Here is a 15,262-nt window from a genome sequence, read left to right as displayed (position 1 = left end):
CAACGACTTCCAACCGTTGCATTTGAAGGCGTTGCTATAGGTCTAATGCAACGACCTTTTGGACCTATTACAACGGCTACCACAAAGCCATTGCAATAGGTGTAAAGAGCCGTTGCATTATCTATGAAGTCTATTGCAACGCCTCTATATCTATTGCAACGCCATTAGATGGCTATTGCAACGACCCTAATATTTAGATTGTGTCCCATTTTCGCTTCTATACAACGCCTCCCTATATATTGCGACACTATCATATAGCTACTGCAACGCCTTTATGAAATAATATTTTTTTTCAGTTTTTGTGGGGATATTGCAACGATTATTACTGTAACCTACCGAAAACCTATAATATTGCAGCCTTGGATATGTATTAGTAACGATGCAACAAATGCAAAAATACTATTGAAATGCCAAAAACAATTATCATATATGTATTATAGTTTCCAAAACTAATTAAATTAAGAGTATACGTGACAAATCCTAATTAACGAAAATTAATGTACTTAATCAAACCCAACTAATAAATATTTGTTTTAGTACCACAAATACTTCTAATAAGTACATATAGATCATTTTCCTTCTAACCACCAAGTAGTGCATCACTATAATATTGCTAGCTAAATCTGGCCGATAGTGTGTATACTGTATAGTGAGACGTCTACGTTTGATCTTCTCCAGTTGGTTTATTATTTACCTAAAAATTTCAAACATTGTAATAGTTAGTAAACGTACACCATCAACAACACAAAAAAAGAGACAAAATTGCAGTAATTTGCACTATTGCTATAATAAGAATAATGTGGGATGGAGATGACAATATAAAAGAGATAAAATTACAGTACCTTGCATTATTAATCAGAATTATATGGAGACAACTCTTTCATATCATAAGAAAATTAATGAACAAGGGATTTATCTGTGATTTGAAAACATATACGACTTTGATAGATGGACTTCTAAAGGAAGGTAAATTGCTTTTAGCTCTAAAACCCCATGGCACAAAACAGGCAAAACAATTAAATCCATCAGACAAGAATACAAGGACAATAGTAATATATAAGAACTCGGTCCATGGCAGTCGCAAGGTCAAACACAAAACAAATCCTCCGCCATATGTGTCACTTCCTCCACCTTCATCACCCTCTAAAAATATAAAAAATGAATAAAGACAAACCCAGAATTAAAAAAAGAAACCTCCAGTATGACATGATGAAAACTATATAACCACTTCAAACCTTTCTTGGACACCATCAGTCCATCACGATACCTCCTTACCATAGAATCTCTATGAGACTATGACTATCCTCCGCCAGAAAAGTTATACACTTACACTCCATAAAAAACACAATGCATTTCTCAGGGGACAAATAGTAGTTGAACTTTTTCAGTCTAAGGAAACAACTCACCTGAAATGAGCTTAAAAGGCGATCACGTGCCAAAACTTCAGCAGTCTTTACCCATATCTGCAAAGAGAGAGATGTAATTCTCATATCATACATAAGAACAAACAGATTAAGGGGTGACTTTTCTAATTCAGCAATGATCTGCACTTACATTCAGTCAAATGTTTAAAATTATATCCTACTGAGAAGGTAAAAAAAACAGTCAAGGAGCAATGAGTGAGCAAAATAATTAAGAAATATGATTGTGAGCAGTCCCATAGTGAAAACCTAGACAGAAAATTGCATAAATGTGAATGAAATTGCTTCTTTGAATTCGGGACAGGACTGCGGAATGAAATTGGTGAATACAATTGTTTCTTAAATGTGATCATCTAGGTTTGTAATGTTGTCTATTTTCATTTTTTTCACTTCTTCCTAATTTTTTCAAGTGGCTGTTCATCTCCACTTCTAGATCTATTCCCTGCTGCAGGTCTAACTAAATATAGCATATTTTGCTTGCAGCTAAAATAATGCGGAACCTACTCCCTAGGACCCAAGTGCATGAAATTAAACTCTAGGACTCTCGATGTGGACACAAACAACCCTAACCGACTCTACACAACTGCTGCTGCCACCTGCATTCTTAAAGCCACATCTCCTTGAAAGATTCTCCCTAGGCTCCCAGAGACTCTGACCATAAACTTACATCAACAGTGATAAAAAACAGCCAAGGAGCTACTAGCACACTACGGATAGGGAAGTCCACGTGCAGATGAGAGTAATGGCTGCACAAGTATTTCTAGCTTAACTCACTGGAATGCAAAGAAAATATACTGCTTGCAAGCCAGCTCCACATCAGCAAATAATTGAAAGTAATTACAGGTTGGTGTTTTTGTTCAATTTTGTAAGCTCAAGTATCACAAATCACCATGTATTATCTAGTAGATATTGTCTAGAGGTATTTTTTGTGAACTTCCAGGTCCGTGAGACATGTTTGGGGGTTTAGCAGCCTTAAAGTCCAAGGCTGATACGCAACCATATGAAACCTCTTATTGTTATAAAATTTGTTGATGATAGTTTTTTATTTGTTGTGGCTCGTCTATTATCATATATATTTGTTACATCTAGCACTTTATAAAAGGTTGTTGTGCTTATGATCTGTGTTATGTACTGCATATTTCTTACCAGCACCTCTGACAACTAAATGTTAGAAATAGTTATTTGGTTACCAGTAATCTTTGGGTGCAAGCACAACACTATCAATGAATGTAAAAGCAAACAGTTATTTGGTTAGTTGGCCATGTTTTATTCATAAGAGAATTTTCTATTTAGCGTTTGCACTTTATTCTGGTGTGTATAATTTGGCTTGACCAAGAAACTTGCTAAACTCTTAACAGGGTTACCCTCTCCACATATAAAGTATGTGCAATATTTTACTCCAGGCATGCCTCTGTTCCTATTCAACTATAGTGACCGGAAGCTTCATGGGATATACGAGGCAACATCTCGTGGAAAATTGAGTATTGATCCATATGCATGGACATTGGATGGTGAAGTGGAGACACTATATCCTGCACAGGTACTTTTCTCATGGTAAAAGAATAATTCTCTAACTGTAGAAACTGACAAGTTTCCGCAAGTACTTTCAAGCTTAATGACCCTGAAATTTACCAGAGGTTAATCACACGTGTTACCATGCAGTTAAATGAAGAGGGTGTACTGGTTCTTGAAGGGTTAGATTCTAAACATTTGAAATAAGCCCCTAGCTATACTAACAGTAGTAACTCTCCTAATTCCTATCTACTGCAGCAAGTCATCCAATCAAAGAAATCGCAAAAATAATTAGGAAAACACAAAAAGAAGCAAGATGTAAAACTGTCACACTTCCCGAATTCCAAGCTTATCATATTCTAATAGTAGTAACGTCCTAAATCCTATATACTGCAGCAAAAGTTAAGAGTTTGGACATATAAAACTAAAATAAAGCATTTGATACTCCCTTCCAATGCGTATACTGACTAACCTTACTTCATAGTAAAGTATAAAGAAGTAACTGTTATGCTAAAGAGAGCATATCAGTAATGTGTAAAACCCCATTGGACCAAATTCCCATGAGCTACATCATGAACACAACTACGCAGTACCCATACTTATTGCCCGCTACCTAAACGTACTACGAATCAAGTAAGCATGCTCAAGACAATCTCCACCATCATCACACTAAGAATCTGCATAATTTGTATCCATAAAACCAACAACATAAATTCAGCTCTAAGTTTGAATAAACAAACTTATGCTCATTTTTTAGGACATATGATCTGTCACAAAGAGTTAAGAGCCAAAAAAAGATCAAAAATTTACGCCATACAAACAAGTGGAGTATCCAGTGGAAGTTAGTGTGTTAAATTGAACCCCCAAAATTGATTTTTTGTAAGCTTCCCATGTAAAATTAACAAAATTATTCACGAGAGATACATGAATTTTTCCTCAAATTTGTGAAAGATCCAAACTTTTAATCTTAGAGCTTATATTAGAGTTAATAAAAAACTAACCTTCAAATTTTTCGAAAGGGATTCGAATTGCCTATCTCCTCTTTGCAAGCGCTCCTTTTCGCTCACTTTTTCTATCTATCCCTCGAATTGGGGGCAGAAAATTGATGAATTGCAAAACTGCAAGAGTCGTACAATTAACGAAAATTTCAGAAGAAATTGAAATGAGAGGTAAAGAGGAGATTACCTAGATTAGACACACAACAAAACATAGTTCAAGTTGCGAGAGTCATCGTCGAAGCTTCATACTTGCATTAATGGCTGATAAAGAATGACATCCTTACATTTTGCAGGAGATGAGCTTGCATAGATAGAGATACATGTTTGAGATCTGAGATGGATTTACCGAAATTTCATACTCTTTCTCTCTCTATATCTCCCTCTCTCCCCTTTTCTTTCTCTTATTGAAACTTTCTTTCTCTCTCCTAACCTAAGAGAAATTAATACTGGGATTTTGGTGTATGAGGGGCTGTATTTGAAATTTTCGAGAAATTTGAGGCATGACATGGGACATGACTACCGTTGCAATTTCTCTGGCAAGTACCAATTGCAACGCTATGACACCTAATGCAACGCTTAGCTCAAAACCGTTGCAATAACTATACTTCTAGCGTGATATTATCAACAGTCGTTGCACTAGCCCCTCATATTGCAACAGTATTAAAGGTATCGTTGCACTAGCCCATTTTAAGGGGTTGCATTTGATAAAAAATGTAGTAGTGGGCCTGAATAGTGGTCCAATAGGAAGGGTGCAAGGTTCATAAGGTGTATTGGTTGTACCATCTAAAAAAAAAACTTTCTTCGAGCTTCTAACGCGGTTTGAATATCGCTAGCCCAATCATCATAGTTGTCAGAACGGAGGTGAGTAGGAGTACTAAAATCACCAAGACGATCTTGGGAGCCAAGACAGTATTTGAAATTGGGTTCAAATTTTAGAGGTGTTTTGGGAGGTGGTGGTGTGACGTCATCACCAGTCATGTCGGGCATGGTTTAGGGGGGAAAATCTGATTTTTGGAGGTTATTTGTTTGTTGGTTGTGATACATGTGATAAATAATGAGGCTAAAAGCTTTGAATATTATTATTGAGAAACTATACTTATAATACAAAGTAGTATTCTAATGCAACTAGAATTAGAAAAAAATATCCTAAACAAATTAAATATTCTAAACAAAACATGTTTACTAATCCAAATCATATTAGTGTGCTCTACAAACAAGCACATCTCGCAGGTCAGTCAAGCCATCTACACGAATCAACACTTCAGCATAGTGAAAACAGTAATTTATGAAATTTCATTTTTGACGGGAATTTGTAAAGAAAAGTGCGTATTTAGAAATGAGATCCTATTATAATAATAAATAGGAGATCTTCCTTACAAATTTCTTATAATTTCATCTTCATTATAGATATTCATACTGCTGACAAAATGAGATGGTAGAGAATAATAATGTACTTCTCACCAAGCATTATTGTTTTTTTTTTATCACAATTCACAACCCATTGACACCAATACACCATGTAAGTTCTTGTTTTGTCATCAAGTACCTTTTAGCCCTCACTGGTGATTTTATTCTTTTTTCTATTGGATGGTGGTTTATCTGGTATTTTCGTAACCAAGTTGTTTTTCAAGATGCTTTTTCCTCGCCCTCTTTTGCAGTTGTTGTCAACAATAATTTCGCTCAAAATTGGTTCAAGACTAATTCAAGTATTCCTCAATTCTTGCTGAGTATGTCAAGGTCTGCCCCCCTTCTTCCAAGCGGCTTCGTCAAGGTGATGCTATTGTTTGGTCTTTCCCATCCACAGGATTCCACAAGCTAAACTTTGATGGCTCAAAGCTGAAGTGTGGTAAAGCTTCGTGTGGCTTCGTTATTTGTGATGAATAGGGGGAGGTCAAAGTAGCAGGTGCTAAGGCTGTTGGTAGCTCTCATTCCATTTTACAAGCAGAGGCTTGGGGTCTTAGAGAAGGAATTAAGGCAGCTTTACCCCAAGGTGTTAACAAGATCATTATAGAAGGTGATAACCTTGCGGTTATTAATTCTATTAGGAATTCTTGGCGTATTCCGTGGAAAGTTGCAAATATTATTTTTGATGCAACTTGGGATCTAGATCAGTTTTCTTCTTTTCAAGTGGTCCACATTTTCAGGGAGGCAAATCATGCGGCGTACTTCGTGGCAAGCAAATGACATCATTGTTCTACGCTTTTTTATTCTTTTCCTCCTTATGATCTGGATTTTTCTCTTATCATCCGCAAGAATATTTTAGGTTGGTCTTCAGATTAAGGGGGTTTATCTAAGTTTTCCTTTCCTTATCAAAAAAAAAAAAAAAAAATTAAGTACCTTTTAGCTCCCTTCTAAATTGTTTCCGGAGTAAAGACACATATTGGCCCATTGGACTTGCACTTACTCCTCTAGGCTGATGCAAGATACATATGCCATTATGTAGGCCTAAGCCCAATTCAGTTTGATAATATGGGCCTCAATATTGCATGTTCCATCCAATTGGATGTTCGCACTTAAAAAAAACCTGCGCTTTTCTCTCTCCTTTTAATTCTTTTTTCTAAAAGAAGAAAAATATTGGAGTACACCTAATAATTTCCTGCTCTGTGGTGGTTGGCTTTCCCAACTGTTTTCTTTCCTGAATTCTTATTCCCCACATATGTCTGCACCAATATAATAGTAGTACATTTTATATCTGGCTACATTACTACAATCAATATTAGGATAATTAGTTATTACGTTCGGGCTATATTTTAGATAAGAATAAAATTTATTTATTAATATTGTACTTTAGAATAATAACATTAAATACAATTTGATTTAGTGGTTAAAAACTTTAGAATATGAATTTAAAGTCATAGGATCAAAATCTATGCTATACAATTTTTAATTTTTTAAATGTACATGGATTACATGAACTAAACCTCCCTAGGAAGAGCGCCACGTAGTACAATTTCTTATTTAGGAACGTTTTTTAATATATTTATATAGATATATAACTAGTATTTGGGTCCGAGCGTTGCCCGGGTGGTATTGTTTTCCGAACTTGATATGCATTTTTTTCCATTCGCATTAAAATATTATAAAAACTCAACATTTATTGCAAGATTAAATGTTGATTGAGGTGGTATTTGTGCTATATATAAAACAGATGTCACAGAGAATCATGTGGGAGCCCAATGGTTGGAGCTCCCACCTCCCAACCTCATGGTCGGGAGTATGTTTCTCATCAACCCTATATTTGGGGTGTTTGTGTGGACTTATGCTTCTGGGTATAAATCTCCACTTTCCAGTCTCTGGAAGTTTCCTTATGGGTTGGGATCCCCTTCTTATCCCCTAACTCATGAGGGTTTAGCCTACTGTAAGTTCTATTGACTATCAATCTAGAAATAATAGCAAACAATAATAGAACAACAAACAACAAAGCAAAAAAGAACACACAAGAACTTTTACGTGGAAACCCAAGAACTGGGAGAAAAACCACGAATATGCACTAGGAATCGATGAATATTCAAGAAAGATTACAAAAGCGCTCAAGAACTCTCTCTATAGCTTTTTCTCTCTCTAATCTGTGAATAATGATGAATAATCATAATAAAAGGCGTATTAGGGCACCTATTTATACCCCCATCGAGAAAAATGCGTTTTAGAATCAAAACCGCACAAAACGCACCCCCGCCCTATCGGGCACTTAAAACCTTTTCATTACTCGTCTCAGGCCCGACCGGGTGAAGACACACCCAAGTCGTAATACGGTGTCTCGCCCGATCGGGTAATGCTAAAAAATGACCTGCTGCAGATTTCGTTGTGGGCCCGATCGGGCTCCCCCGTCCGACTCTGACCCGATCGGGCGAAAATCCCAACCTTCGTTAAAACAGCCATAACTTTCTTGTTTCTCAGCGGAAATGGGCATATGACCTATCGTTGGAAATCTCTAGGAACAAGCTATCACCTCCAATTTGAATCACCTCAAAATCATTTATAGATTGAAAGATATGTGCATTCAAAGTCAGCCTTATGTCCCAAATGACATATTCCTTCTACGCAACATCATCTCCACACCCATATACACCTCCATGAGCTCCATATCATGCCATATACCCAACACCTAGTTAGGCCAGTAAATTACCAAATCAAAAAAAAATAAAGCAGATGTCACAGGTTTGAATTTTGTTGCAAACCAATTTTACTTTTGTTAATTGACATAACATTTGTACATATTAGACAGTTTTAATGGAATAACAGAAGTCCCACATAATATGTAATATTGTCACACACGTCTTTTAATATATTAGTATAGATTAATACTCCTATAAGTGTTCCTACCAATCCAAAAATTAGTCAATACTTGGTCACTTTCAATTATATTAACATTCTTTTATCTTCAACAATTTTTTTTTTTCCAATTTACTAAGCTTCACCCACTTGGCATTTACTCATTGCCACATATTTTTTAAATTTCTTTTTCCAAATTAATTTTGATTGACCTAGAAGGAGTAAATAATTAATTTAACATATTCTACGAGAAGTTTTATTTGTTGACAATTTTTCACATTTCATTCAGTTTTACTTTTTGGTGTCAATCAAAATTTATCATTTTTGAAATCCAATTTTTTTTTTTTTGATGCGCATTTTTGAAATCCAATATGATAGTATATAAAACTATTCTTGAAGCTCCAACTATCAGTTTAACTTAGGTTACAAGTTCAAATCTCATCCACCCTCTTATTTAAGTGGAATATTTAGTGCTATGTATGAGGAAACATATGTATTGTATCCACAATTCAATCTCAAAAGATTCTCACATGTAGTGACGTGATAAAATATAAAACTATACTTATAACATCAACCATCAAATTATACTTTTAATTGAGTTGATTCATTAATACTCCCTCCGTCCCAAAATATAGTTTCCATTTCTATTTTGGGTGTCCCAAAATATAGTTCCCATTTCCATATTTAGTTCCACATTTTTCCGTAATTTATCTAGAAAAATCGTGTCCCATCATTTATTTGCTTCTTGAATTTTGTTTTTTCCTTTGTTTATTTAACCAAAATGTTACAATTAATGCTCTTTCACCAATTATTCTCCATTCGCTCTCCTAAAATCATCTTTTCCTATACAACATTTATTGAAATAAACAAAAAATCTTTACTATCCATCTTACTCATATTCTATTTGCATAAATTACCGTAAAAAAAATGAAAATTATATTTTAGAATGGAGGGAGTACCTTTTATTTTTCCAATATTTATAGGCAATCAATCAACCACCTAAGCTTTCAATAACCACAATCTTAATTCTTAAGAGAAGATGTCTCTCTCTAGTCTCTAGTAGTCTAGTGTATCTTTTCAATTTTGTCTTAAAAAAGTATGGTGCAGCACATTGAATTTCATTTTTTTCAATTTTTTATTGGTAAAGTAGCAACAATAAACTCAAATGTCATGTTTTGATTGGTTATCATAAAGCCCAAAAGCTGTTCTTGGTAATTGGCATGTTTTAGCCTTCTCTCCCCACCTTTCAATAATTCAATCTCTCTCTCTCTCTCTCTCCAAACGTGAATCTCATCATTGAAAACAAATTCATTCTTTACTTAAAATCAGTTCATTCTAAACTACCATAATCACTTTCTTCAACCTCTCAAATTTTCTCTAATTACATCTTCCAAATTTGATTAATTTCAGTATTATTAGTTAATTATCACCCCTGTTTAATGTTCATATAAAAAAACCCAGAAGAAAAAAATGGCAAAATGTTTCAGCTTCACATCTTCAAGAGATAGTTGCTACAAATATTCATTTGAAAAAGCAGGATTAAAATCAGTGACAACAAATCTAGGAGATGGTACAACAATGCATTGTTGGGCACCAAAAAAACCCAAAGAAAATAAAGCAAACCTTGTATTAATCCATGGTCTAGGTGCAAATGCTATGTGGCAATGGGATTATTTTATCAATCCATTAATCCCAAAATTTAACGTTTATGTTCCTGATCTCGTCTTCTTTGGCGAGTCCTACACGACTCGGTCCGATCGGACCGAGTCGTTTCAAGCTCAGTGTGTAACGAAGATGATGATCAATGAGTTTTGTGTGAAGAAAATGAGTGTTTGTGGTGTTAGTTATGGTGGATTTGTAGCTTATAGTATGGCAGCTCAGTTTCCTGATGATGTACAAAAGTTGGTTCTTGTTTGTTCTGGAGTTTGTGCAGAAGAGAAAGATATGATTGATGGAATGTTTAAGGTTTCTAGTGTTGATGATGCAGCCGCAATATTACTACCTCAAACTCCTGATAAATTGAAGGAATTAATGAAGCTTTCTTTCTATAAACCTGCTAAGTTTATGCCTCTTGCTTCCTCACTGATTTTATTCAAGTAAGTGTTTCAATTAATAATTCACTCCATTGTTTTTTTAAGTTTTACTTCAACTCATTTGCATTATTTTAGGCATTTATCAATAATATATATTGAGTATATATGAATTATTGTATAGTCTTTTTTATTTCTCTTACTTTGACTTTTGTGTTATTGACCAATTTGTTTTCAATGTTATATTTATTAAAATAGGTGAAACCATAAGAATGAAAGTAATTTTTAAAGATAAGGAAATAAGGTAGCTTAATTCATTTGATCTATTTTAGTCTTTTAGGTACTTCTTAAAAATTATACTAGTTTTTTTGATGGGAGTTACCTCAAAAAAATTTAGGTAGGAGTTAGGACTCTAGGAGACACAGACTAGGATGTCTTCTAGTTCTATCTTTCTTGATGCTGTGTGAATGTGATTATTGGTGCTCATAAATATCAAATCCGATTTTTTAAATATATTTGATTCGATTTTTTAATTTTTGGATATTTGGGATCGAATAACAAATTTTTTTGGATCGGATAAGGATTGAAAATTTTCATTTTCGGATATCCGAAACATGAGAAATTTTCGGATATCGATACCCAAAAATTCGCTTCCAAGTCGGATATCCGAAATCTCCGATCCGAAACTTATTCTATGAACTTTTTCTTTGATTTTTTTAAAGTTTTGGATATCCGATCCGAAATTTCAGACCGGATTCGAATTGCATTTTTCTCGATCCGAATTTCGATTCATATCGGATATCCGAAATGAACACCTCTAGCTGTGAGTCATGATAATACTTTGTTATATAGAGAGAGAGAGAGAGGTGTGGGCCTATCATTATTAATGAGAGCTAGAAATTTCATATCATCATAGAACTCACTCAGGACATGTGTTTTTACAGGCCGTCACGTATAATATAGGGTCCTGTGCTAAATAGATTATAAGGATTGAAAGATTGAGTGAATAAGAAGAGATGAAAGAATAATTTATAGGTTTTTTTTTGGAGAATAGGAATAGACTAAGCTAGGGGTGAAAGTTATTCGGATAAAATCTAAAATCCAACCCAATCCAATCCGAATCAGTAATTTGGATTGGATTAGAACTGTGTTCGGATTGGATTGAGATTGAAATTTTTTGAAAAATTGGATTTTTGGATCGGATTGGATTGAGGGTAATTGGATCCAAAAATCCAATATAACCAAATAGTAATATGCCTTGTATTATGTATCTCGGTTGGATTTAAGTGGTTAGCTGAATTTCTTTTATGAAAAAAGCCTAGTCCATACCCTAGTAGGCAGCTAGGGGTGAGCAGAAAATCCGGATACCCAAATCCGAACCCGATATGGACCTGTTGGGTTTGGACCCCGACCCAGTCCAACTAGTTCAGGGTCTGGGTCCAAAAAAATGGACCCGGTTACACCTGGTTCCAATTCTGGATAAAATTTTGTCGGACCCGGTACCAGGTGGGTACCCGATTTGATTGGTTCCGACTTTGGGTACCCGGTTGGAGCGGATCTGGGTCCGGGTACCCGGTACTTAGAATTGGTTTTTTCCATATACTCATATAGAATTGATAATAGGATAATAGTTGTAAAGTAAAAAGTTAGTACTTAGTAAGCCTTTAGGCCCATTAAATTTTTTTAAAAAATTTTATAGCTCAATTGGCCCATCTTAGTATGTTGTTTAACTTACAACAGGGTACCCAGTTTTGGACCTGGTACCCACCGGTTCCGGGTCTGGGTCCCAAAAATTTAAGACCCGGTTGGACCATTTCCAATTCCAGATTTTTAATACCCACTGGGTCCGGGCTGGTACTTTGAGTGAACAACTAATAAATTTACTTACTTTGAGTGAACAACTAATAAATTTACCCCTTATATTTTGGAAGTCCTGTGCAATTGCTCACCCTGCACATGACCTTAGGTGTCCTTTTTTTTTAGACTGAATTGAATTAAACTGAATTTGTCTGAATTAAATTGAACTGAATTAAAATTATGAAAGAAAACAAGCTAAATTGGAATGAATCAAACTAAAATTATGAGAAGAAACTAATTGAATCGGATTGAATTGAACTAAATTTCCCATTAATTTAGTCCAAAAGAACAGAATCAAAAGAACTAAATCTATTAAAAAACAAAATGACCTCGTTTTAATCATTACAAGGTAAGTAATTGGAGATTGTCCTAGTTTTCTCTTCTTTTTTCTTGAAGATAACAATACAGCCTTTTGTCATATTCTTTTTTTTTTCTCAAAAATTACAAAAAGACCATTTAGCCAAACTCTAAGATGCTTGTAATTGTTGAAAGCCTTTTCTAGCTAATTTTGTTTTATCATTATCATTTTCGTCATGGTATGTTAATTTTGAAAGTGAAACTACACTTCCTTGCACACCTCAGGTGATGTGCACAGAAAATCTAGTGGAGAGAAGACAGTTGATAGAAGCCTTGCATAAGGATAGGAAACTTGCTAACCTTCCCAAGATAAACCAGGTAATAACTCAATTATGAATATTAGGGCCTGTTCGGTATTAGTGTAGTTTTCTGTTTTTAGGTTTTTTGATTTTCAAAGTCATATGATATATGTTCTACAATGAATAAAAAATTAGTCAAATTTATTGGGAACATGATGATTTTGAAAACTGATAACTGAAAAGTGAAAACCACTTTTTCTGGTTTCCAGTTTTTGGTTTTTAGTTTTTTTAAAAAAAAACTGAAAACTGAAAACAAAAATCGATAACGAACGGGACCTTAGCTTTCATTATTGTTGTTTATTTGATGTTTCATGGACTCTCATATATATGGCCCGGCCCAAAAAGCGAGTAAATTTTAGCCCAAAAATCGCGATGAAATTGGGCCGATCAGGCACAAAGCCAACCAGGCCATGCCACACCTTCAATAAGTGGTCCAATCAAGCGAATTGGTCCACTAGATGGCAGCTTAAAGTTGCTCCAAATCAGTTTGGGTCAAGCTATGTGCACAAACCTAGTCATACTTGATTAGCTCTATCGAATTAGAAACTCATGTCATATCACTAATCGCGTTGGTGCAGACGACATTAATCATATGGGGAGAACAAGATCAAATATTCCCAGTAGAACTTGCTCATAGATTAAAGAGGTACTATCATATATGTATTAACACCAATGTTAATTTATGTTCTTTCATGTTATAGTCTACTAATGTGGTTTCGTTTTGTGCGTGTAGGCATATAGGTGAAAGCGCGCAACTAGTCATAATCAAGAAAGCAGGGCACGCAATTAACATAGAGAAGCCCAAAGTGCTTTACAAGACCATGAAGTCATTTCTCATTGATTCGCCTCCAAAATCTGAAAGCAACGGCAATAGTAAATAATGTGAAATAAAAAACTTATTGTACAATTTTTCAAAATGATGAAGGGATAGAGACGATTATATGTATGTCGTAAATTTAGAGAGTATACATGAAGTTTTTACTATACTGCAATGCCTGATGGTTTAATTATAGAGCAACATATTGGTTAAGTCAATCCACCGTATATAAAAGCTACTATACTTACAAGCAAAATAAGAAAATAATATAGTCCGCATGATGGGCTACTGATGATGATCACATCGAAGCACTTAGAGACTCACATGTGTCTTCAATTATACAAAGATGCATTATACACATTGATAGAGTATGAGAAAGCTTAAATATATTGAAAGAGTTTACAACTTATTTATAGAACAACTATGATAATGAATAGAGGAAATAAATATATTACGCTAATAATATTCTAGAGAATATGCTATACAAATTAAGAGATAATATCCTAAAGATACACATGATATCGTAAATATACTAGATTACAATAACTGAAATATTTGACTAAGATATATACTATACGTATATCTTATAGTGTATATCTTCTATACACCCCCACAAGATGGACGACCGGAGGAAAATACCAATCTTGGAAGATAAACTCGTGATAGTTAATGAAGTTGAAGAAGTTGTCGGAGAGCTTGGGCACGGGTTTGAGCGACGACATTGACGATGAGTAGAGCAAAGATGAAGGTGAGGACGGTCCACAAAGAGTTTTTTTTTTTTACTATTTTAAAGGAAAGAAGTGAAATAAGAAATAATTAAAAGAGGAGAAGGACGTTGGCTTTCTGGGTGTCTTTGATGGGCAAAAAGACGACGGTGATTGGATTGGTGGGAAGGTGGACAAATGAGAAGAAGATGGATAGCACTATTTAGTTGCAGTAGAATGTGGACAACAGAAGGGATATTAAGTACCATGACCACATTAACATAGAGGAGGAGAAGAGAGGAAATGAGTTTGACATGGTATTGTATTTTGCTTGCACATATTAAAAAGAGATTAGATGGGAAAAAATTGTGTTGCAGAGTGCAACGAGTAGTTTGTGAAAGTGGGGATTGATATTAAGGAATAAAGGAGACAAAAGTTGTAGAAAGGAAGACTGAGAGAAATGTCGCATTGCATTGTAATTCTACAAGAAGGGTTTGGAGAGAGTTGAGTTGTTTAATGGGTGTTTTTCACAATTGTTGACACGTGAACCATTTCTTGCAAAATTAAAATGAGGAATTATCGTATGGGAGAAAAAATATATGGGTTCCTTCACCACCATTAGAGGAGAGATAGAAAAATGTAATGATGGTGACGGTTATTTAAAAGAGAATTTTATGGTTCTCCATGATGGTTTTGGAGAAGGAAATTTGGGTTTGGCAACACTTGGTAGACAAACTACAGGGTGCCGAAAAGGGGTTGTTTCTCCGTAAAGGGTTTGGCGAAAAAAAAATGATAATTGGCATATCTTGGTATATGAAATATGGGATGCCAAAAGAGTTGAGTGGAAGTGTGATTTTGGTTTGAAGCTTTCTAAAAAGGTCTGATATGGTCACCATCATTTGTCAGCATTGGCAAAAGGTTTTGATGGTGTAGCCATGGTAGGAACGGAAGCGGGAAAAAAAAAGGATCAATAGCTCATGATACCATGATAGAGT

The 15,262-nt window shown here is 34.9% G+C and overlaps 1 long non-coding RNA gene and 1 other non-coding gene across 2 annotated transcripts; one reads left to right on the top strand and one right to left on the bottom strand.

Moving 5' to 3' along the window:
- Positions 1-402: 402 nt before the first annotated feature.
- LOC125498208 (uncharacterized) lies at positions 403-4,555 on the bottom strand. The gene is made up of 4 exons (XR_007274999.2): positions 4,119-4,555; positions 3,935-4,051; positions 1,407-1,463; positions 403-694 (listed from the first exon to the last, which is right to left on the bottom strand). It is a non-coding gene; the product is annotated as an uncharacterized LOC125498208 (long non-coding RNA).
- A 4,724-nt stretch (positions 4,556-9,279) lies between these two features.
- On the top strand, positions 9,280-13,781 carry LOC104895664 (hypothetical protein). Its single transcript, XR_008969931.1, has 4 exons — positions 9,280-10,299; positions 12,673-12,765; positions 13,325-13,392; positions 13,480-13,781. It is a non-coding gene; the product is annotated as a hypothetical protein (transcript).
- The last annotated feature ends 1,481 nt before the right edge of the window (positions 13,782-15,262 follow it).

The sequence above is a fragment of the Beta vulgaris genome, chromosome 6, assembly GCF_026745355.1.
Source record: "Beta vulgaris subsp. vulgaris cultivar EL10 chromosome 6, EL10.2, whole genome shotgun sequence".
NCBI classification, from domain to species: Eukaryota; Viridiplantae; Streptophyta; class Magnoliopsida; order Caryophyllales; family Amaranthaceae; genus Beta; species Beta vulgaris.
Note: the sequence above shows the minus strand (reverse complement) of the source record. Positions and strands in the feature narration are given on the sequence as shown.